This window comes from Mustela lutreola, chromosome 8 (assembly GCF_030435805.1).
Source record: "Mustela lutreola isolate mMusLut2 chromosome 8, mMusLut2.pri, whole genome shotgun sequence".
Classification (NCBI taxonomy): Eukaryota; Metazoa; Chordata; class Mammalia; order Carnivora; family Mustelidae; genus Mustela; species Mustela lutreola.
In genome coordinates this window covers 4,335,406-4,357,720 of record NC_081297.1, presented here as the reverse complement: position 1 = coordinate 4,357,720, position 22,315 = coordinate 4,335,406, and the positions used below count along the sequence as shown (strand labels likewise).

Sequence of the window (22,315 nt, the reverse complement as noted above, 5' to 3'; positions counted from 1 at the left end):
TTTAAGAATCCTCTCTGGAGAAACACTGAAGGATACACACCCTATAAAGGAAGGAGGCATAGATCAAACCAGTGTTCTGACGCATCAGAGCAGTAGGCTCCCAGGATGACAGAGAGGGAACTGGAAGGTGACCAGGCATAGAGCATGGCCAGTTTGTTCTGGGCAGGTCAGAGGGCTCTAGGAGGTGTCCTTCAAAAAGCCAAAACTGACAAGATACCTGATAGAGCTGACACGGTTCTGAGGAGGTTTAGACAATGAATGGAGTATTTGGGGTTAAATTTGTGGAAAGTAGAGATAGCTAAGCCATGAAAGTGGAGATGATCATTAATTACTAGAAACAAGGATAATAAAATGTACATGGAAGTTCATCATATTATATTACTTGTCTCACCTGTGGACAGCATTCACATAGTTTCAACAACAGGTACAGAGAAGATTGATAAAGCCGAAATTCATTGTATCAGGAGGAGGGTGGATAGTAAGGGTGTTTTAGATGCTTGGATAGTGTGGTGAAAGAAAGCCAAACCTTGGTTTCCACTGTGGCCATTTCCTAGATTATGCATCAATCTAACAAACTAAAAAGCAGCAATATAACTGTTTTATTAAAAAAAAATGGAAACAAACACATGAAACAAATTAAGATTGGTTACTCTGAGAAATTGGGGAGGATGTTGGGATACTATCCTTTTCCTGATAAGCTTTGTAGAAATCTTCACATCTTTGAACTGTAAGCAGCTATTTTTATGAACAGCAAACCAGCAAAACATCTGCATCCTAGGCACAACATTTAACACTGCAACCAATCATAGAAGTCCCTTCAGGGAGCTCTAGGTCAGTTGACATGTAGGGAGCAATGGCCCCTTGGCAGCTTCTGGTCATACCCTCTAGGAAGGTAGAGCTGCTCTTCAGAAGGTGGCGGGTGAATGATTAGGAATAAATTCATCATCTCTTCAGCTGGCCGAGCAAGATGTTTTCATACAACTCTTTTGCCACCACTGTTGAGCCCCAGGACATTTTGACATGACCTAAAAAAGATACCATTAAGCATTTAGCTATTTTTATTCCGAGCCTCATGCTCAACAAACATCCTCTCCTCTCCCCATGGGCTCAGCCCTTCCTAAAACTCCCTGAATCCCATCTAAGGAAGATTGCAAGGGAAGGTCAGCAAGAGAAAAAAGACTCCAGTTGTCTTTTGGATAACACGTCCTCTATTGACATTTCACAGGGTGGCATTTGGACACAGCATGATTAGAAAGAGCTCCCTTAACACGGGATATCAGCAAGCCATGAGCATCCACAGGGGGGAAGAAGAAACAGGGCAGTTACCCGTCACAGAGTCGTAGTGCTTTGGGGGCTAAGACTCCACTCGGCCTTGTCATTCGAGAGCTGTGTGGAAGCAGAACCGAATAAGGAAAAGTGTTCAGCTTTGGAGTCACATCAATATCCAATTCCCCTAGCAACTTGTCCTGTGACCAATTCTCTGCATTTCATTCTCCTCGTGTGTAGAATAGAAATAACTATTGTGTTACAGGATTACTAAAAAGGTAAAACAGGACTGCTGCAATTAATTGCCGAGACCCACATCTTAGTCATCTTGGATGACTTCTGCAGAAGACACTGCTCGGCACACGGGAGATCTAAAATAAGACCCTGTCAAGGGAACATACGTTGAACTGATGGGCACAGAGCCAGGTGATGGGAGGTGAGCATTAGAACCCTCTCTTTCCCCTCTCACAGCAACCTCACCCCCTGCCTTCTAGACACAGAGAAAGGGAGAGCCTCTGACATTTAATGCTGTGTCTGAGTCAGTGGCACAGATTGAATGTGGATGAAGGTTGCCAGTTTCAGCAAATAAATGATACACAAAGTCCAGCTAAACTTCAGATTCAGGTAAACAAGCAAAAACGAAGACTTGGGACATAACACTAAAAAAATCCTGGGGTTTACCTGAAATTCAGCTTTAACTGGGCATCCTGTCTTATCTGACAGTTCTAATCTGTATAAACGTCCTCTGTCTCAGCATTCAGCACTTGCTCTGTGCTCGTCTAGGGGAGGAAAGTGGTAAGAATTCAGAGCAGGGCAGCTGGCAGGCTGGAGGATTCAGCCGTGTGTGCACACCTAGCAATGTCACTGGAGGACTCAGTTGTGTGTGCGTACGTTGTAATGTGCTTGGAAGGCCCAGCCATGTGTGCACACGTAGTGACGTGATCGTAACACCTCACGGTGTGTGCACACTTAACAATGTGTTTGGAAACCCCAGTGTGTGCACACACCTCGCAATGTGACCGGAAGCCCCAGCATGTTTGCACACCTAATGATGTGACCAGAAGACCCCGCTGCATGTGCACACGTGCTGATGTGATCTTAAGACCCGGCTGTGTGTGTACACATGGAAGCCCCAGCATGTGTGCACACATGGCAATGTGATCAAGCATCTGGGGTGACACAGCACTGCCACATTGCCCCCTGAAGCCCAAGGGCCCCACGACACATCTCTGCTGAATGGAAACCTATGCCTGGATAGGACGAGCATTTGACGCATGCAGAAAACTATGCAACGGATTGTTCGCTCCCGGCTGCTTGGCAGCCCGCCCGCCATTCTCTCAGGTGTCCTGAAGAGAGAATCTTGAGATGCCTCCTCTGTCATTGCTGCTTCCCCTTCGCTTGGGGACCCCTTGACCAGTCTGATGCATGACGCATCCCACGGTGAGTCTGGATTACTCGTGGCGAGTCCTGTGGGTTCCATATATGGCATTACTCAGCGGAGCAGCCAGGCCAGGGTTTCCTTTGCTGTTCAGATCCATGCTTGTTCTATGGGAAACACCAGGCTGAGCTCCTCGCCGCTGTGGAGTGGCCTCAGAGTTGGTCTTTCGGGTTACCCTGATGAAACTCAGTGGGAAACCACATGAGACATCTCCCGTCCTTCCCCGGTGACACATACCTTCCATTAAATTCAAGCCAGCATAGTCATAGTAAGTGCTGCAAGCCCTTTCCAAAATCCCCTATGAAATAACCAGACTCAGTGCCCAAGTCCCCTGGCCAGAGACACAACCCACACTGCGGCACTGCCGGGGGACGGCTGCAAACAGGCTTATACTTGAACCGCAGGTAGGAAAACAAGTCCATGCGGGAACAACCGAAACTTCCCTTCTGCCAGGAAAGATCAGCAGAAACTATGAGTAGGGGAAAAAAAAAAAAAAAAAAAAAAAAAAGAACTTCAAGGTAAATGGAACGGTTTCAGCTTAAAGAAAGGCTGATTGTTTTCACAAAAATCCCCACAGACCTGGCAGCGATGATTAAAGATGTGATTTCTGAGGATCAGGACATGGAGATTTCAGATGACTATGCCAGCGACCGAGCCCTGTTTAATGCAGGGAGGTAAGCAAACAGTAGAAATAAGTAAAAGCTGTTAAGGCAGATGTCTGTTTGGCTGACACATATGTTATTAAAAAACAAGAAAGTCTATAGCCAGTTGCCGCGAAGCAGCGGTCTCTGCTCCCAACCATGCCCATTAGTAATCGTGCATAATAGTAATTACTATCCATGGAGAGCTTTCGTCAAACACGTCATGGTCTCCACGCTGCGTTGCTCTCCAGTGGACAGACATTCACCGTGGAGGTAACTCTTCTCTGGCCTTATCAGAAGTCACTGGCGTGGGGAACCTGCTTCAGAGAACTGTTAATTTGCTACAGAGGGACAACAGGACACTAGGAGACCCCTTCCTGATGCCCTGCTGGCTGGACACCTGCTTGCCACCCTGGAACTCTGCCAGCTGGAAGGGGGACGGGGAAGGAAGGGACACGCTGTCCCCCGAAGGCTGGTACTGGAAGTTGCACCCACTCCCACTCATCCAAGGGGGTGGCCCTTCAATCACCTGGGTACCCACGCCCGGCGGGAATGCTGCCTTTATTCTGAGTCGCTCTGTGGTTTCACGGAAATCAAAAGCTCTATGACTAAAAAAGAAGGCACACATATTGAGGAACAGCTAAGTAACTTTAACAGGGCTTCCAAAATCCTCTAATCAATTGACTCTGTATGCCTAACTAACTTAGGTATCGACCCACGACGATTGACCCGAGTACAGGGCCATGATGTAACCTGACGCCTGATGGGAAGTGACCCATTCGTTTGCTCTGAAAGACATGAAACACGTTAATGGCTAGAGCTTTCGAGGACACACTCCAATGTACTCTCATAACCCTTGGTGGATTAATGCGGTCACTGATTTATATTTAAAATCACTTATAAAAGGTAATCTGTTCATTTAAGAAATATTATTTGCACTTCTATTTCATAAAGCATTAGTTAAGGGTCAAGCTGTTCATGACTGCCCTAGAATGTCTAACAGTATCTATGGAAGAACCTTGCAATTATCAATGGAATTTCCACTGTCAATTATTGTTTGAATCATCACTGCAATCAAGGAGGTGATTCTATCTATTTGGGTCCTGTGTGGTTGAGATGAACATGAATTCTTGGTCTTGCTGAGTGAATCAAGTCCTTGGAGATCAGAAAATCAATCTCTTCGAGGGGCCATGCACCAATCTCACTCTGAAAAGAGAAAGGGCGCTGGTGGTCTGTTCTGTCGTGCTGTGTGAAGTCAGGAACACAGACCCATGTTGACTGTAACTCCGTATTCTGCCTTCCCTGGTGGTAGCAGAAGGAAGGTAGAATTCATCACAGCCATCTCCTGATGGGATCATCCTTGAAATCATCCTCGAAATAGTACAGCCTGGAGGAACAGGAGTTAAAATTTCTAATTTTATTAATTTGATATGTTTTATGACAACATAACCTAAAATGACTCAATGGTACTCCTCGATAATAAGTCTAGAGTAGGGATTCTTCTGTCTGACTGGTTAACATGGTCGGCTGGGCAAATCTGTTTTGAGTTATAGACTCCTGGGCCCTACTCCTGTAGGGCGTACCGAGTAAGGATTTCTGGGACAGGGCTCCAGAATCTCTCATTTTTCCAAAGCTCCTGATGAGACTTTGAGGCAGCCAACCTGACATTATTCCTTGGAACAAGATTTGGGAAACATTGGCTAAAACTTTCAAGAATATCCTCCTCAACATTTGGAGGGTGGGGTCAGAATTTAGGAGGCAATGATCTTCGGCCTACGTGGAAGAAAGGACACTTGAATAAGTAAGATGTAATTTAGAAGCTTTAGATCAGTTTCTCTTGTTTTCTGTTTGGTTTTGATTATGCAATTTTTTTTCATTTTTATTATTATTTTATTATTATTATTATTATTATTATTATTATTTTTGCAGCGTGCATATTCAGCGATGCATCTCAGCTTGCGTGCCTCCCAAGATCTGGTGGGTTTTCTTTTCTTGCCTGTGCCCTCCTGCGTTCTCATTCCCATGGCAATAAACAGGCTGCTACCTCCCGGGGATCATGTTACCTTCCCTTCACTTTTATAAATGCACAATTGAGTCCCTGGATCTTGATTTAGGACTGAAATTTGGCAGAGAGTTCAACTGCTCATTTATAAAGCGTGCAGGTTATCAGGTAAATCAGTGACCTCATATATCAAACTCTTGGAAGGTCCTCCCACCAACGCCCACCACATACCTGACTTATTTGAAGAGTACATCGCAGTTCCAAAATGAAAATGTTATTCTGACTGAATGGGGAATTTACAGAAGGCCATCTTCCTCTTTCTTCCAATGACAGTTCACTTAGAAGACGGTCTGGAAAACACAGGAGGGAATTTTTACGGTCAGCTGGGTCACAGAATTCGCCATCCCACCTTCATCGCGCAAGCCTGTCTCCCTTGCTCAGGACGGACGGGCTGTCAGAACGGGGTGGGGAGTAGAACTGAGTGTGGTGGGTGGGGGAGGCAGCTCCGGAGCGCTCTCCCTGCTGGGAGTGGAGGGGCGCTGCCTGCCTCCATGGGTTCTGTTTGCAAGAAAGAGGAAGGCACAAGACTCCGTTCCTAACCCATTCCTCTTTTTCTCCCTCAAAACCCTCTGCTTCTTTGAGGTATAGGACACCATCGGCCCCACATTTCTCTCTCCCACTGAAGACCGGCCGTTCCCCTGGGAAGCCGTGTTTCTGGTGAAGCCCAACCACCACCTTTCTCCTTCGCAGTCCTCCCCACCCCAACAGCTGATGCCGGAGAGACAAAACCATGTAGGCCTCCATGTAAATTTACAGTCACAGAGCCCAAGAGGGCCCTTCCCACCACCCAGCAGCCCCCGTGTGTCTGCCAATTGCTTGTCGTCTAGTCAGGAAGGTCTTAGAAATCACTTGAACTTTCCTCGCTTGTTTCTTCCTTCTGGCTGGTCCCTCTTCTCATCCGATCACTGGGTTAGGTTGGAACTGGTTCGTCTGGTCTTGCCGACTCCAATTTCTCGTTACCGTCTTCAACTCAGCTTCCAGTCCAGTCCGGCTGCGTCCCCATGAGCCCCGAGACCTTCTGCCTATGAGCCGTTCTCTCACTATGGCGATCACAGCGCTGACCACGTACCCACCCCTCCCTGTCAGGGGTCTCCGAGGATCTGACTCTTCTCTCCCTCTCCTTCCTGTAGATTTTCTCCTCTACCAGCCCCAGAGCATGGTTTTCCTCTTTTTTGCCTTCACTTTTTGTTTTTTTTTCTTCTAAGTGATTTCTTTCTTTTCTCTCTGTGCTGATCTCCAAATCCCTATGTTTAGGCACTCCCAGCTCCCTGCCTGACGTGTCGTTCCCTGGAACGCATAGACATCTCAGAAATGATATTCCAGAGTGGAGCAGTTAGTTTCTAACCTTTGCTCCCAAATCACTTCTGTTTTTCTTCATTTTCCTTATCTACAGTAAAAGCCAACGTGTCCCTGATTTCCTATCTTCTTTCAACCCCACATATGTATTTTTAAGGGGAAATTAAGATTACATGTAATGAAAGTGTTAGAAATTTTTAGAAAAAAATATATGTCAAACTAAGGCAGAATGAAATGAAAAGTCACGAAGCCATGATACACGGTGATTGAATTGGAAAGTGTCTAACGCTAACAATTTGTATCAAATTAAGAGAGTACAAATTTTGCAGTGAGAGCCCATCTCCAAAAATATTTATGCCAACTGGGCATTCCAAGGGTAGAAAGACCACAAGCTCCATTTAGGTTTTCAGAGGTGAGTTTTGCCTAAAGAACCTTGAACTGAACCTTGAATTGCATTAATATGCTCAAATCGCAAGAGAGCATTGAGCTTTTTAATGGGATATAATTAAGTTTCTTCCTGGAGGTTTGATGATGCCACTGGGTCAATGCTTTTCTTGAATAATCTGGCTTCAAATACCTTTTCCCCTTCTCATGCTAAATGCAAGATAAAATAACAACGAGGGTTGCCTTTGAGATGACCATAAATCATAGTCAAGATGCTAGGATGACGGCAGGTGAAGGGAGAGACTTAGAATCACACACTGTGGCACAGAGGAGTCTGTGACAGCGATCGCCATCCTGTGGGCTCCAAGTGCCTGGTGGCTGTGAGGGAACGTATATGGGGGAGAAGGGAGGACATTGTGTCGTAAAGAAGAGACCATAAATCCAGATGTGACCATTACCTCACAGGTGTGGATTCCTCTCCTCTTTACTCTGAAACGTGCAGAATAAAGTTTATAGCTGAATTTAGGAATCACATATTTTTTCAAATGACAATTTCTAAATAATCGCAAAATAATGTAATTGATCTCCTGAGTTGGTTCATGAGATTCTTGAACCTCCACAAGGAAACGTGACTTCATACCTCATGCCTCGGAGCAGAATAAATTTCAGATGAATCTAAGACTTAAAGGTAAAAATAGAAATAAGTCCGTGAGAAACGCCCAAAGGAAGATATTTTTAAAATAATCTTGAGGGCACCTGGGTGGTTCAGTCCATAGGTGTCTGATGTTTGACTTCAGCTCAGGTCATGATTTCAGGGTGGTGAGTCTGAGCCCCATGTCAGGCTCAGTGCTGGGCAGGGAGTAGGCTTAAGATTTTCTCTCTTTCCCTCTCCCTCTGTCTCCCCTCTCTCAATAAATAAATGAATAAATAAATAAACTCAGAACAAGGAAGTCTTTTTTTTTTTTTAGAGATTTTATTTATTTATTAGACAGAGAGAGAGAAAACACAAGTAGGCAGAGAGGCAGGCAGAGAGAAGGAGGAAGCAGGCTCCCTACTGAGCAGAGAGCCCGATGCGGGACTCGATTCCAGGACCCTGAGATCATGACCTGAGCTGAAGGCAGAGGCTTAACCCACTGAGCCGCCGAGGCGCCCAAGGAAGACTTTTTAAATATGGCCTATGACCCAAGATCTGTGGGCAAAAAAAGGGAAAGAAATATTTCCAAGTTGTGCTCCATATAACAAAACTGTAGGTGGAACACTGCCATAGTCAACATCTCTTGGGACTGATGTTAGAAAGGGCTCATTTTATCAATATATAAAAAGCTCCTGACATCAATAAGAAAATGCTCAGAACTCAGTAGATAAAAGGGCACATTTTGTGATCAGTTGAAGGACAGGACATACAAATAGATCTTAAATAAGTGAGAAGATATTCAAGCTCATTTAGAACAGTGCAGATTTAAACCTCATGGAGATATTTTCTGCCAGTCCTATTGTTAGAGCACAAAGGGTGATGATACACATTCTCTTGGAAAATGTGTAACATAATAGAAAGTCCCCTATGGCCCTGGCAGAGATGGATACACATCTAGACCATGAGAGTTAGCTATAGCAGAAAAATTGTAGATGTGGCTACCATTTTATCTGGCATTTTCACGTTTAAGAACATATCCCATAGATGTAATCCACACCTGTGTGAAGTAGATTTTCTCATGGGCTACTCATTACAGCATTGTAACTGATGGCAAAACACTGGAAATGTTCAAAATGCCCATCACTAGGTCCATAGTTAAACAAGTTATAAAAATCCACACAGTGGAATGCTAGGTAGCTCTTAAGCGTGGGTAGGACTCTTTTTGTAAAAATATGGAATTATTTCTTATTTTATACTGTTAAGTGGGGGGAAAAAAGCAGTATGCAAAATAGCACACATGGTCTGTCCCCATTTGTGCAAGAGGAGAAAAACACATCTCTTCTCCTATATAGATAACATAGCTTAGAAACAGTAAATGAGAATCTGCTGATACTGGCTGCTTCTGGAAAGGAGAACATGGTGGACAAGGGGAGTTTTTTTTTTTTTTTTAAGATTTTATTTATTTAGTTGACAGAGAGATCACAAGTAGACTGAGAGGGAGGCAGAGAGAGAGAGAGGGAAGCAGGCTCCCTGCTGAGCAGAGAGCCCGATGCGGGACTTGATCCCAGGACCCTGAGATCATGACCTGAGCCAAAGGCAGAGGATTTAACCTGCTGAGCCACCCAGGTGCCCAAGAAGGGGAGTTTTTATTGTGTATCTTTCTACGTATTTGCATTTTTTAAGAAAAGAGTTTTATAAAGCAAACAGACTAGAACAAGTGTTTGACAACCACGTCTTTGGTATGTTTCCTACTTTGAGGCACAATGTTAAGAGCTTGGAAGGAGATGTGGTTTGCTCAGGGTCAGGTACTCGGTGGTGGGGCTGGAGTGGGGTCTTTATGCCTGATCTAGGACTCTTGCCCACATCGACCACCAGACAGAGACAGGGCAGCTAGGAATGCTTGGTTTCAGGATTTAGAACCAAACATTGTGACCACAGTCATGGAGACCAGGAGACAGGGAGTGTGTCCAGGAGCACCCGGTGAGTGGAAGAAGCAGGTAGCATAGTGTGCAGAAGAGAGGAAAATAGGAAGAAAGCTGAGCTGGGAACCCAGTGAGGGCGGTGCAGGGGCAGCTGGTGTGAAGGAAAAGGAGGGACTGGAAGGTTCTTCTACAGAGTTCGGGTGTGTTCACCTGGGGGCACTGGGTTGTTGAGCAGGAAATTTTCGCTCGCAACCCATGTGAACAAATGTGGCCTTGGATTTGGAAAGAGAGTTCTGATTACAGTGTGTGCAACGGACTCTCGATAGAGAGACCCAGGCAGACCAGGTCGAGGTGGAATACAGACAGGGCTGCGATGTCGCGCCACACCTTTTAGCAATAGGGGAGAGTTCATATTCCCATACTGTGCGCGGACAAGTGAGGGTTGATAGCTGCGTTGGCGTTAGTACCACATCTCAGGAACACTGAGTCCCTGTGGGAAAGCTTTCCATCTCTAAGAACGAATCGGTTTGGAAAGATTATCGCTGATGTTGATCTTGACCACCATAGAAAGGGATCCTTCCCAATGCCCACCGTGTCATCAAGTGATTCTCTTTCTTTATTAATTGTGTGCTGTTGTGATGGGTAATTGCATGTGTCATCTTGGAGGGTCTTTATGGACGAGACTGACGTTTAAATCGGTGGACTCTGAGTGAGGCGCACTGCCCTCCCGATGGGGGCGGGCTTCCCCCAGTCAGCTGAAGGCTGAGTTACTGGCGTCCTCGGGCAAGAAGGAGCTCTGCCGGCAGCCAGCCTTCATCTGCACCTCCTCTGCCCCACGACCGTCCTGGATCTCTGCCTGTGACCCACACCACAGATTTGGACTTGCCAGCTTCTATAATTCTGAGTCAATTCCTTACAGCCAATCACAAATGAAATCATATATTTAATAATTCATGTAAAAAATTTATATCTTATGGATCCTATTGGTTCTGTCTCTCTGGAGAACCCTGACTAATACAGTGGTAACCCCTCACTGCATCTCGGATAATTGGATTTTTTCCCTTTTTTATAAATAAGTAAAACTCATTTATTAAGCACTTAAAAAATACTCTCTAAAATTATAAACATCAAAAGATACAGAAAAACATGGCCAGATCCCAAGCATACAGCTTGGCGAATTATCCCAGTGTGAGTAAGCCAGTAGAGCTGCCTTTTGGCTTGAGGCAGGGTATATGCATAGAAGAGGAATGTCCACTTCTCTCCATCCACTTCACCTGGCTCCCCAGAGTGACCTCTGTTCCCAATAGCCAGCACCCTAATCAGTTGCTATCATTTTGAACTTTGCATGGACAGAACCAGACAGCATGTAGACCTTTCCATCTGGCTTCTTACACTCAGCGTCAGGCTTGCGCGTCACTCATGTTGCTCTGTGCTTTGGTTATGTGTTCATTTCGCGGCTGCGTAGACTTCCTGATGGACATTTGAGCTGTTTCCAACTGGGGGCTGTTATGAGAAATGTTGCTTGGGACATCCTTGTATCCGTTTTTGGTGACATATGTGCACATTTCTACGGAGTATATACCCAGGTGTGGGATTGTTGGGTCACAGGATGTGAGTCTGTTAGAGCTTTGCCTATAGCGCCAATATGTTTCCCACAGTACTTGCACCAATTTACAACCTGAAAGGCAGAGTTCCAGCTGCTTCACATCCTGGCCAACACCTGTTATGTCAGTGTCCTTATCTGAAGGCATCCCGGTATAAATGTAGATATATGATATTAGGCTGCCTCATCACATTTGAATGTGAGATAACCAATAAGCACTTTTAGGGTAAGTGAGCCCCAAGGACTGCGTAGGACACAAATCCATCAAAAATTACTTTCTGTTTAACTGAAATTCAAGTTTCACTGTGTCTTATATTTTCAATTGTGAAACTGGGTGATCTTACCTTGGTAGATGGATAATATCTTCAAACAAATTCTTATTTATGTATGTTTTTCCATAATGTGTGTCATTGTATGGAGTCAGAAGGCAGGTCAGAAACCAGATAGTTGGGTATTGTTTGAAAAAGAACTCTCACTGTTTTGGCACACACACAAAAAATGTTTTAAGATTTCATTCACTTATTTATTGAGAGAAGAGACCGGGGGAGAAGCAGAGGGAGAGACTCTCAAGGAAACTCCTAGCGGAGTAGAGCACCCAACACAACACTCCCTCCCATGACCCCCAGATCATGATCTAAACCCAAATCAAGAGCCGGACACTTCACTGACTGAGCCACGGGGGCCTCCTTGTCAGAAAAGGGTTCACGTGAAGGTCTGGAGGCCTGGGCATGCCTCATTGCACCTTTTTGTTGTTGTTGTTGTTTTGTTCCTGATGTACTAAAAACCAGAATAAATACTGGTCAGATGGAGATAAATGAAATAATCCAATGTGTGCCAAAAGTACAGCCACCTCACCGCCATTTACCTGTGCGGTTACCTCGTGGCACCATGGCCAGTCTTCCTGGGGACTGAGGGACACCAGCTACCGTCGGCAGGTGCGTAGAATTCTCCCAGCATGCCGTCAGCAGCTGTGTCTAGTTCTCTCTCTCTGTATGTCCCAAGACGTGGAATTGTTAAGTTCTAAGGTGTTTCCTTTTGCAGGTGGACTTTCTCTCCTGACTCCTTGGGAGCTGGCTGGCTTTGTCTTGCCCCAGGAGCAGGTCTGGAGATCATCAGACGCGCTCACTGGTACCTACCAGAGCGAGAACTGTAGGCCCACGTTAATTGTCCTGATAACAGTCACCAACGGTAGCCGCATGGGTTATGAGTGCTGCAGAGTGAGGACTCGGACAGCCCAGGCTATTTTACTGTTCTGAAGTCATAATGGGTTGAGGACACTTTACTGCTTAAAGAATGGAATGATCAGTAGCTTAATTGAGCTGAACATAAACGGCCCTATTTAAATCTCTTAAAATCTGCAGAGGAAACAAATCTCTCCCTTGTTGAATGTTAAATTGAAACAAATTGTGAAAGGATTTCTCTATGTTCTTTTAGCTTACTTTACCCCTGCTACCAAATCAGAAAAAAAAAAAAAGCCTTATAATAAAAAACAGGGGGGCTCTACAAGTAAAATATTTAGTAGGATGCAAAACTCAAGGTAAGTTTTCTTAAAAAATAAAAAGAATTCTAGCTTAAGGAAGTTTTTGAAGGTCCTGAAATACCTAGTAATTAAAATTACTCAGAGGAAATCATATAATCCAATGACGTGGTTTTTATATTTACAATTAATTAATCTCGCTTTTCTAAAGCACAGACTACTCCCAGATTGCTGCCTTACCTTTTTCTTTAGGACACGTTTCAAGCTGTCAAAGACTAATTAGGTAAATCATCACTAGTATTTTGGAATAATTTATCTCTTATTCTTCCCTTAGGTCATTAGGAGATAATCTCCATTTGTCCCCCTTCCCAAGCCTCTAGGCTAATTTTTTTTAAATGCAAATTCAGTGCTCTGCCAGAGTTATGGGCTCTCTCTAAGTGCCTGCCTTTCCTCAAGGAGACCCTGGACAGTTACGGAGACACACACCAGCCAAGGGCCCCGTGGAATCCCCCAAAGGGTGATGTCTGGCTCCTGGGAGTTTATCATCTCAAATCTGTTAGCTGAGATTGGAACAACACTTTCCTTCCCTGAAGAGTAGGGAATCAGCTGGAGAATCAGCCTCTTGACATTTCCCAAGGGTGAGACATCATGGGAGGCACCGCGTTGAGTCCTTGCCTCTGTCCGCTGCCCGCTTCCATGTCATGTGCCCATGCAGACCGTGTGTTTGTGGGCGTCTGGTGGCATGCTCATGCTGTGATCTGTCTTTCCAAGTCCAAGTCTGAAAGCATCTGACCTTTTGCACCATGCCCAGACCGCCCTTGGAAGGCCGTCTCTGTGCCCGTGTGCTCCGTGCCCAGGGGTGCAACCCCTGCCGCCGCACACCCTGGTGATCATATTTCGTTAGTAGCAGCGAGTTCCCATCACCGGTAGCTCAGTGTACGGGGCTGCGGAAAGTGTAAACACACGAACACGCATCGTTTAGGAGTGTAAGTCAAGGTTACTGAAACAAAAAACAGGATGGCTTTTTTGGATGCCCAAATTGCATTATTTGTTGGATGCATAACTTAATGCCACGTGTGTTGTTGCAGATCCTAAATTTTAACTTTGTCCTGACAGCACAGGATAGCGCTCCTCGAGGATTCTCCACGCGGGCATTCTCTTCAACCCGGGAAACGAGGCATGTGTTCAACGCGTCCTTGGTTGAGTCTTCTAAGAGCGACATTCATGTTCATGGAACTGTGTGGTGTCTTGTAACCTTCTTCCCCGTTCTCTATTTATAGTGTACACATTTTTGCCAAGCCTGGGCCAAGAACTATGTCAAAAATCCAAGCAATGCTGCTGTGTTGAATTCCCGAACACAGATTGCTGCTCCTCGGCTTTGGTTTCGTAACCGTCGTGTCCTCATGAACTGAAGGTTTAGGCTTCTATTTTGAACCAATCTGTTAGACTCATTAGCATTCCTGGTCGCTTGCCCTACGTAGCTGGAGCTGTTTCCCTCTTTAGGTGTGAGAGCAACAGCTGTGGAAAATATTCAAATTAAACTGGTGACCTTGTTAGCAAGGAACCTGTGAGCACATTTACCTCCACCGCACTGTAATCTATAAAAATATAATTTGGCCACCGAGCTAGTAAAATGGGTTAACAATTATTTTTATCGTCTGGGCTGTTTTGTTGTGTCATTCCGTATTTGTTATTCAAATTGCCATAATAAGAACAAGGCATTTTACCGTTCTCATTACAAGCCATAGAATGTCTAACCCAAGCAGTGATTTAGAAGAAAAATTGGAGTGTGGGAAGTGGCAATAGCACTAAGTTTCTTTTACGAGTAAAATAAACAAGGATAGAAGAGCCATTTCTACCACCGTGGCACTGGGTCGGGCCCTCTCACCCCACCACCCTGGGGTCGCCTCTCCCCGCTGCCCCCTCGCTGCTCTCGAGTCTGTCCAGGAGCCTTGGGCCAACACTCCAACATCCACTGACAGATTCTGGAAGTCCCTTTCTTGGATGACGAGGATGCAGAGAACAGAGCACACTTTCCCACATACAAAACAGACCGTCTCCGTTTCCGAGGTGCCTTGCTGCGGATGAGCTGGCAGCGCTGCAGACTCTGCTGCTAACCAGCCAACTGGTTGGTGTTCTTTCTGTAAGATAGGTACTAGTCCTTTCGGCCCTGTGCGTCTTCCTCCTCCAGCAGACTTCATGGAGAGCCAGCCCCCTGAGGATTGCCTTTCTGGGATTCCATGCCCCGTCGAGGCTGGGCACAGCCCCTCGACTCCCATGGGTCTGCCTGTGTCCATTTCTGCCCCAGTCCCATTGGCCTGGCTCCTCTCCATGGAACGAAGGTGCCTGGCTACTTTCCATGCTGCTGCCTGCCACCTCTCTTCATGCTTCTCTCCACTGTGCTGACGCCACTCGTGGCAGCTCCACATGGTGTAGCCCAGGGACCCAGGCTGGAAACCATTTTTATCTTTTCTTTACACCATCTGTTTTTACTTATTATTTTTTTAAGATTTATTTATTTATTTGACAGAGGTGGGGGGAGGGGGAGAACACACAAGCAGGTGGAACAGCAGAGGCAGAGGGAGAAGCAGGCTCCCCACTGAGCAGGGAGCCTGATGTGGGACTTGATCCCAGGACCCCAGGATCATGACCTGAGCTGAAGGCAGAGGCTTCATCCATTGAGCCGCCCAGGTGCCCCAGACCATCTGTCTTTAAATACTTTCCCAGGCAACTCAGAATGAGTGGTTGTGAGGATATCGATATAATTGTATTGATTGATGAAGTGTGCACAGATATTGCTAGGAAATAACTCTTTCTCCTATCAGCTTGGTGCTTATTCAAGTCATTTCAGATTAGCTTTGATTTCAGATGTACAGTATGCTGAGTACAAACTTTCCCAAGGACAGGTGACCAGGGTAGACTGTAAGGACAGCAGATCAGAAGTCTTGAAGCTTCACATTCACCATGGAAGTAAAATGGTACACACACACACACACACACACACATTGATTTTTTTCTTCCTTTCTTTCTCTTTCTCTTTCTTTCTCTCTTTCTTCCACAAGATTCCCACCGCTGATAACTGTCACGGCAGCTTACAACCTGAATAAAGTTTATCCATCTCTCCCAGACAGTTCCAAGGGGCTTGTGGGTTCCCGGAAGAGGAAGCAGCTCCCCAAGTGCTCCCCACCCCACCTTCTGGGCCCCACATTTCCACCACCTCATTTCCATGTGGCTCTTTTCTGTCGCAGCGTCACTTAGAAATTCCAGATGGTTATCGTGGAAACCCGCCTTCCCATCTCTATCCTGACACATGCTGCTTGGAAATGAGTTTCCAGGGGGCTCTTCTTGCTGTCCCTTCTCATGCGCTGTGTGTGCTTGTGTGTGAGCGCATGGGTGTCTGTGCACACATATGTGGCCCTGTACACACAGGACACACACGTGTGTTTCGGACCAGTGCAGAAGCATGCAAAGCCATAAGGTCAGTGTCTGACACATCACCAGTATTTTTCAAAGAAGAGGGAAGGTCAGGTAATGGCTCTACTGGCACCAGAAATTAGTAAAAAGGAAACAATTTTCTAAATTTGGAGTGGCCTTTGGAATGCAGTAGTCCTATCCAGTTATCACTAATTTTGACCTCAAATTTTTAATATAAGGAGTCTTTCTTCCTTCTTTCCTTCCTTCTTTCTGAGAAGGAGAGAGGTGGGGGCAGGAGCAGAGGGAGGGGAGAATCTCAAGCAGGTGCCACACCCAGCGCAGAACCCCAGTGTGAGGCTCGATCTCCTAACCATGAGATCATGACCTGAGCTGAAATCAGGAGTCGACGCTCAATTGCCTGAGCCACCCAGGCGCCGCCAAGGAGCATTTCTTAAAAGTGTGTCCACCTGATGTTAATAAATGTAACTAAAAATTAAGGGAATATTTAAAAATAGGTTCAATGACTAAAAAAATCCTTGTGAAATCCTGTTAAATGTGATTAAAATGGTTTCTTCTTTGTAGGGCTCAGCAGTGCTTCTAATCTGCTGGCTGGCTTCATGACTCTCTAAGGGCTTAGAGGACATGGCAGGGGTCTATCATGGACTATAGTCGTTCATTATTTGACCACAGAATACTTTTTTAAGAATAGTGTTTTTAAAAAAAGAAAAAATCACTCTGGGAAAGATAAGCCTGGAAAATCCAGAATTACCAAGGGTTGTAAATGGTTTGTAGAGGGGACTGCTAGAACCTTCTCCCGCATCCCCAGGTGGAAGGCTCTGCTGTGTTGTGTACCCACCTTCGTAATAGTTCAGCGCTGATGTTGATTGATGTCCCAGACGTTTTCTGATGCCTGTCTCTGAAATTAAAAGGTGGGCATTTTCCATATAGTAAAGCTCCTTAAGGATATATTGTAACCTCCATCCCAAAGGAAACTGTCTGAAAGACACCTTCTTTTCCTGTTTGAGTTCATCAGAGAGCTTCATATATCCTGCCTTCATCATTTTATGGAGGATTATAATGGGATATACAAATATACAATAAACCTGACACCACTTACGGTCACCTTTCCTATGAGAACGGGTCGAGATGATCATAAATCGGGATGTTTCCTTCCAGGAGAAGCTCTCGTGAGCCTCTGGGAGCCACGGTGCTCTTGCTGGCTCAGGGGAGACATTGGGATTCAAGGCCATCCTCACCTGGTCTTAATAACACCTTGTAGCAAAATTAATTTACTCTTAAAATTCCTGTTGCCATAACAACTTGGCGCTGCTGGTCATGTGGCTTAATGAGATTCTAGAAGAGAAACCTTCTAGAGGGATGAGGCCACGGAGGGAGACCACCCACCTTGAAGCGCTTGTGTGTAGATGTAGGTTGAGAGCCGGGGGGGGGGGGGGCTTGCTGGGTAAGGAGAGGCGCGGACTTTCATTTCTGTCTTTGTTTTCCTTGTTCTTTAATCCTAAGGCAGCCCTTACCTCTCTGCTCCTTTCCCAGGGTTTGCCATCGGAAGCAGTGCATTGCAACTGGGTGATTCCAAGCATGAAATAAAATGGAGATTATTTTGATTACAAAAAAAAAAAAATAAAGATTACTGCATATCGACGTGTTTCTCCTTTTATTATGCAGCCTGCGAGTACGGCCCAAACTCATCATACGTGGAACAGGAAATGCAGCTGCGGTAAATCTCACTTACAGTAAACTTCACTTGGATTTTGCTTGCTGACATTGTATACACTGTCCTAAAATACGAGACATGGGCTAAAAACCTGAGTTTGAGTTAGTCTTGTATCGGGCCACTGCAATCCAAAAGTCACTTTTCTTTCAAGCTTTGTAACCCATTCCTTCCAACAGAGAATTGAAAAATGACCTTTAAATATGACAAAAACCACATTGTGTGTGTGTGTGTGTGTGTGTGTGTGTGTGTGTGTTTTAAGCAGTTTAATAGGTGGTGGATTAGCAAAAGTGTTGTAAATCCTTTTTTGCGTGTGGGCCTCAGTCTGATGTGCTTATTTAATTTACCACTGAATGCAGAGGGCATACATGTCGTTGAAAATTTGGAATATATAGAAGAAAAGATGGAGAAAACAAAAGTCTTCCTTAGCTCATCACCTGGAGGTAATCACGTTCTATGACACATTCCCAGCCATTCTGGAAGAGAACCTGTCCTTTTAGCTCCAATGATCAGACATCTTTCCACAGTGTGTCTTGAAAAGGTGGCCCTAATTTTGTTGTGTCATTGTATATAAACACTCAGGTCAATCTCCTTTATTAAACATTTAGAGTATATGCACCTTTGTTTTTGTGAATAATTGTGTAAAATATATAATGTCTCCAGATTTTCAATGAATCTCTGTTCCTGTAGATGATTTCCTAGGGATTAAATTCTGGAGTCAACACACAGGAATCGGTTAAGTCTTTGGGCACACATTGCCCAATTCCTCGCACAAAGGCTATACCAGTTTCCCTTTGCACCGACCAAACAGGAAAAGGGTCTTTGCCCCTCCTACTCACTACTCATACTCATGCTTGATATGATCATCAAAAATGTTCCCTTACACACACCTATTAGAGTGGCCCAAATCTGAACACTGACAATGCCAAATGCTGGTGAGGATGTGGAGACACAGGAACTCTCATCCCGGATGGTAGGAATGCAAACAGGTGCAGCCCCTTTGGAGGAAAGTGTGACAATTTCTTACACAACGAGGCGTACTCTTACCATGTCACCCAGTAATCATGCTCTTGGTATTTACCCAAAGCAGGGGAGGATTTATGTCTACATAAAAACCTGCATTTAGATGTTTATAGCAACCTTATTCGTTGATTCTGTAACTGGGAAGAGACCAAGATGTCCTTCAATAGGTGAGTGGATAAAAAAAACTGGCATACAACCACACAACGGAATACTATTAGCACTAAAGTAAGAGAAGATCTATCAGTCCATGAAAACACATGAAGGAAATATCCCTAAGTGAAAGCGCCGATCTGAAAAGTACATACATGCGTGATCCCCACTCGGTGACGTTCTGGAAAAGATACAACTATGTAGCCGGTGAGAGGACCCGGGGTTACGAGGGGCCGGAGGCAGGGAAGGATGAAGAGGTTGAGCACAGGGGATTTTTACGACAGGCTGTGTAGGGCACTCAGAGTATAACACAAAGGATTCACTTTGTATGATACCGAAGTTATAGACGCACATTACTGTACATTTGTCCAGACCTGCAGCCTGTACAGCAGCAGGAATGAGCTGTCATGCAAACCATGGACTTCGGGGGATAACAACGTCAGTGTGGGTCCATCGGTTGTAACAAATGTACCACTTGGTGGAGGATAGGGGGCGGGGGCAAGGGGTGTATGGGAAGGCTCTCTACTTTCCCTTCTGCTTGGCTGTTAATCCAGAAATACTTCAAAAAATAAATTTCAAAGAATGTTTTCCAACTGGATAATTGAAAAATCAAACTTCACTTTATTAGTGCATTCCACCGATCGTCAGCACCAAGTTTAGCTTTTACTGGTCTGTTGGCACCTGAGATCCATCCACCGGTCCTCTGAGACCTCAGTCAGGATGGAGGGAGTTTCACCCAGTCCCACTAGACACGAAGTTCAATGGGTTTTACTAGTTCACTTCTGGCTCAAACTTCCGCGTCTTTCCATGTCTTGGGTTCTCTGCACATGGACCCAAAAGAGGAATGTAGAGCTCAACTCCAGTTACTAAGAAGTACACGCAGGCTGGTGATGTAGCTTGGAGAGTGTTACGGAAGAGCTGGGGAGGAGACTTATACTGTGAAAGTAGAAAAAAATTAGGGAGCATATCATAGGTCCCTGTTCTAAAAAGGCTCTGAGCCCTAAACTACTTGCCTTGGTCAGCACCCCTTTTCAAATCTCTCGTCTCCCCTTCTTTAGGATTCCTGATTTCTTCCCAAGTTCTTAGGTTTGGCAAACAATGCCCGTGCCCTCCAGAGCCCAAACTACCCCAGCTTGCTGCTCTTCTAGGCCCAAATGCCCCCACAAGGGAGTATCTTCCCCCGTCTCCCCCCTTCTGTCCCACCCACCCAGCGCCAGCATGGTTCTTGCTCATTTCCTATCTCCCTTGAAGTATTGCAATTTTCCTAGAGAGCAAAGGCAGCTACAGTTTTAAATAACAATTATATTTTTCACACAAGAAATCCGCAGCCACGGGACAGACCACCGACCGGGGGTGGAGGTGGATTGGTCTCTGAGAGAGCTACGCCAGGACGCAGGACCTGAAAGACAGAGTCAGGAATGAGAGTTGGCAGTTTTCTAGCAGAATGACCCTCAAACGGAGGCTACGGTTGGGCTGTTCAAGTCGCCAAGAGGATTTTCTTACATTGAGATGAAGTCTACCTCCTTGGGATACCCAGTCACTGGACCTCGCTTAGCTCAAAATTTTACAAATAAAACCACACAAGGTATAGAGGTCAGATCTGTGAATTTACTGAACAAAGGGAAAGCTGTGCCTATACAGCTGGGGTGCAGATGAAGACCAGCGTTTCCAACATGGTGCTCAGGATATCACTTACACCAGAAGCCAGCAAAAGGAGCAAGAAGTAAAGCAGGCTGTGTGCGCCCATCCCTCGGGCAGAATGTGGGGAGAATGTCGTAGAGCAGGGTTACACACCACAGCGGCTCGACTCGGGCTGATGGCCACATTATCACTGGGGCTTCCTTGATGGGTTTGACCGGGCAGTCTCTTTTCAAGGGGAATCTCATGGGGCTTAGCTGTCCACTGGGAGAGGTATTATAAGACCACCATATTGTGTGATCAGTGGAGACCGTGGAGGGTAATCCCACGTTCAGTATCTCCCTGGACTCTCCCCAGCACGTCTGCCAGACCACCTCGCAATGTCCCCATCTTCAGGCCCTGCCTCCACCAGGTGAAGCGTGCCCATAGATTTCCTAGGTCCCCTGCAGGCGCTGGCCACGTCCGGCAGACTTCCTCCAGGACCCGACAGCCTAGCGCCATGGGTGAATACAGGTTCGCAAGACCCTGACGACACTATAGCGGTTGAACGCTCACCCTGTAACATCACATAATTACGTCTGGTTATTTCTTTGCGGAGTTGTCATCCTTCAGGCTCTGCAATTTGACCTGCATTATGAATTTGTCGATGCAATAATGATCCGTGTTACAGCAGTAATCTATTCTAATTATTTTGGTCATGATTTACTATTTTCCTATTAATAACCATTCACTCAGGAGGTTAAAATGTTCCACATAGCTTATGTATTTAATATATCCTGTGATTTCCCCATATATAACTTTTGGATTGTTCAGTGAGCATGGGAATTAGTTCACGTTTACAGAACCGCCCTCATGCCTAATCCCCATTTTGTTTAAAAAATATCTCCTGTAGCTCACTATGTGTCAATGGAATGAAAACAGATTTTTCTTCCTTATATTTTTCTCCAGCTGAGTTTTATCTGCCTTATGTATGTTTCTCCACGGACCATCGTGGAGGTTGGAGCCAAACCCCTTCCTCACGCTGCCTCGAAGTCAAGGAGTGCTAGGGAACACTGTCATTTGGGCCTGGGGGCGGTTTCTATCCCTGGAGGAGCAGGGACTCCAAACAGAAACGACACTTGATTACAGGGAAAAGTAAGAAATTTCCCCAGCGCCTGAATTTTATGGGCTGTGACTCATGTCACCTGGGGTCTCTCTGGTTCTTCGTGGAACCGTGCTGGTCAGCTGAGGAAAACTTGGACTAGAATTGGAGTCAGTATTCAGACAGCGTTCATGACCCCATGCACAACTGGGGACACAGAAGAAAGGTGGGGGTCTACCAGCAGGCGAGCTCAGAAACACTGCTGAACGCTTTACATGTCGAGATGGGAAGAGCCTGCTGCAGAGGAGCGAGAAGCTGGCGGGGACACCCTCGTAGAGGCTGCACACGAGAGTGGGTTTGTGTTGCAAAGGGATGCCCACTGGAGAAAATCACAACTACTGAGCCCACCCAAGCCAAGGGACCCTGTTTTCTTGTCATCAAACCCACACAGTCCAATCTGCCCTAGCCTGGGGTGTTGGCAAGGAGCCTGGGCTTAGCCGAGCCGCTCGCTGTCCCACGTGGAAGAGTGAACCAGATCTGGGACCCTGGTGCCCTTC

At 45.7% G+C, this 22,315-nt stretch overlaps 2 long non-coding RNA genes across 3 annotated transcripts; one reads left to right on the top strand and one right to left on the bottom strand.

The window, feature by feature from the left end:
• Window positions 1-583: 583 nt before the first annotated feature.
• Window positions 584-3,708, bottom strand: LOC131838043 (uncharacterized). The gene is made up of 5 exons (XR_009356429.1): window positions 3,539-3,708; window positions 3,284-3,361; window positions 1,948-2,733; window positions 1,327-1,386; window positions 584-1,025 (listed from the first exon to the last, which is right to left on the bottom strand). It is a non-coding gene; the product is annotated as an uncharacterized LOC131838043 (long non-coding RNA).
• Window positions 2,592-14,326, top strand: LOC131838044 (uncharacterized). Of its 2 annotated transcripts, none has more exons than XR_009356430.1 (3): window positions 2,592-2,706; window positions 3,282-3,378; window positions 13,840-14,326. It is a non-coding gene; the product is annotated as an uncharacterized LOC131838044 (long non-coding RNA). The 2 variants fall into 2 exon arrangements; XR_009356431.1 differs by lacking the exon at window positions 13,840-14,326 and adding an exon at window positions 5,275-5,783.
• Window positions 14,327-22,315: the final 7,989 nt, after the last annotated feature.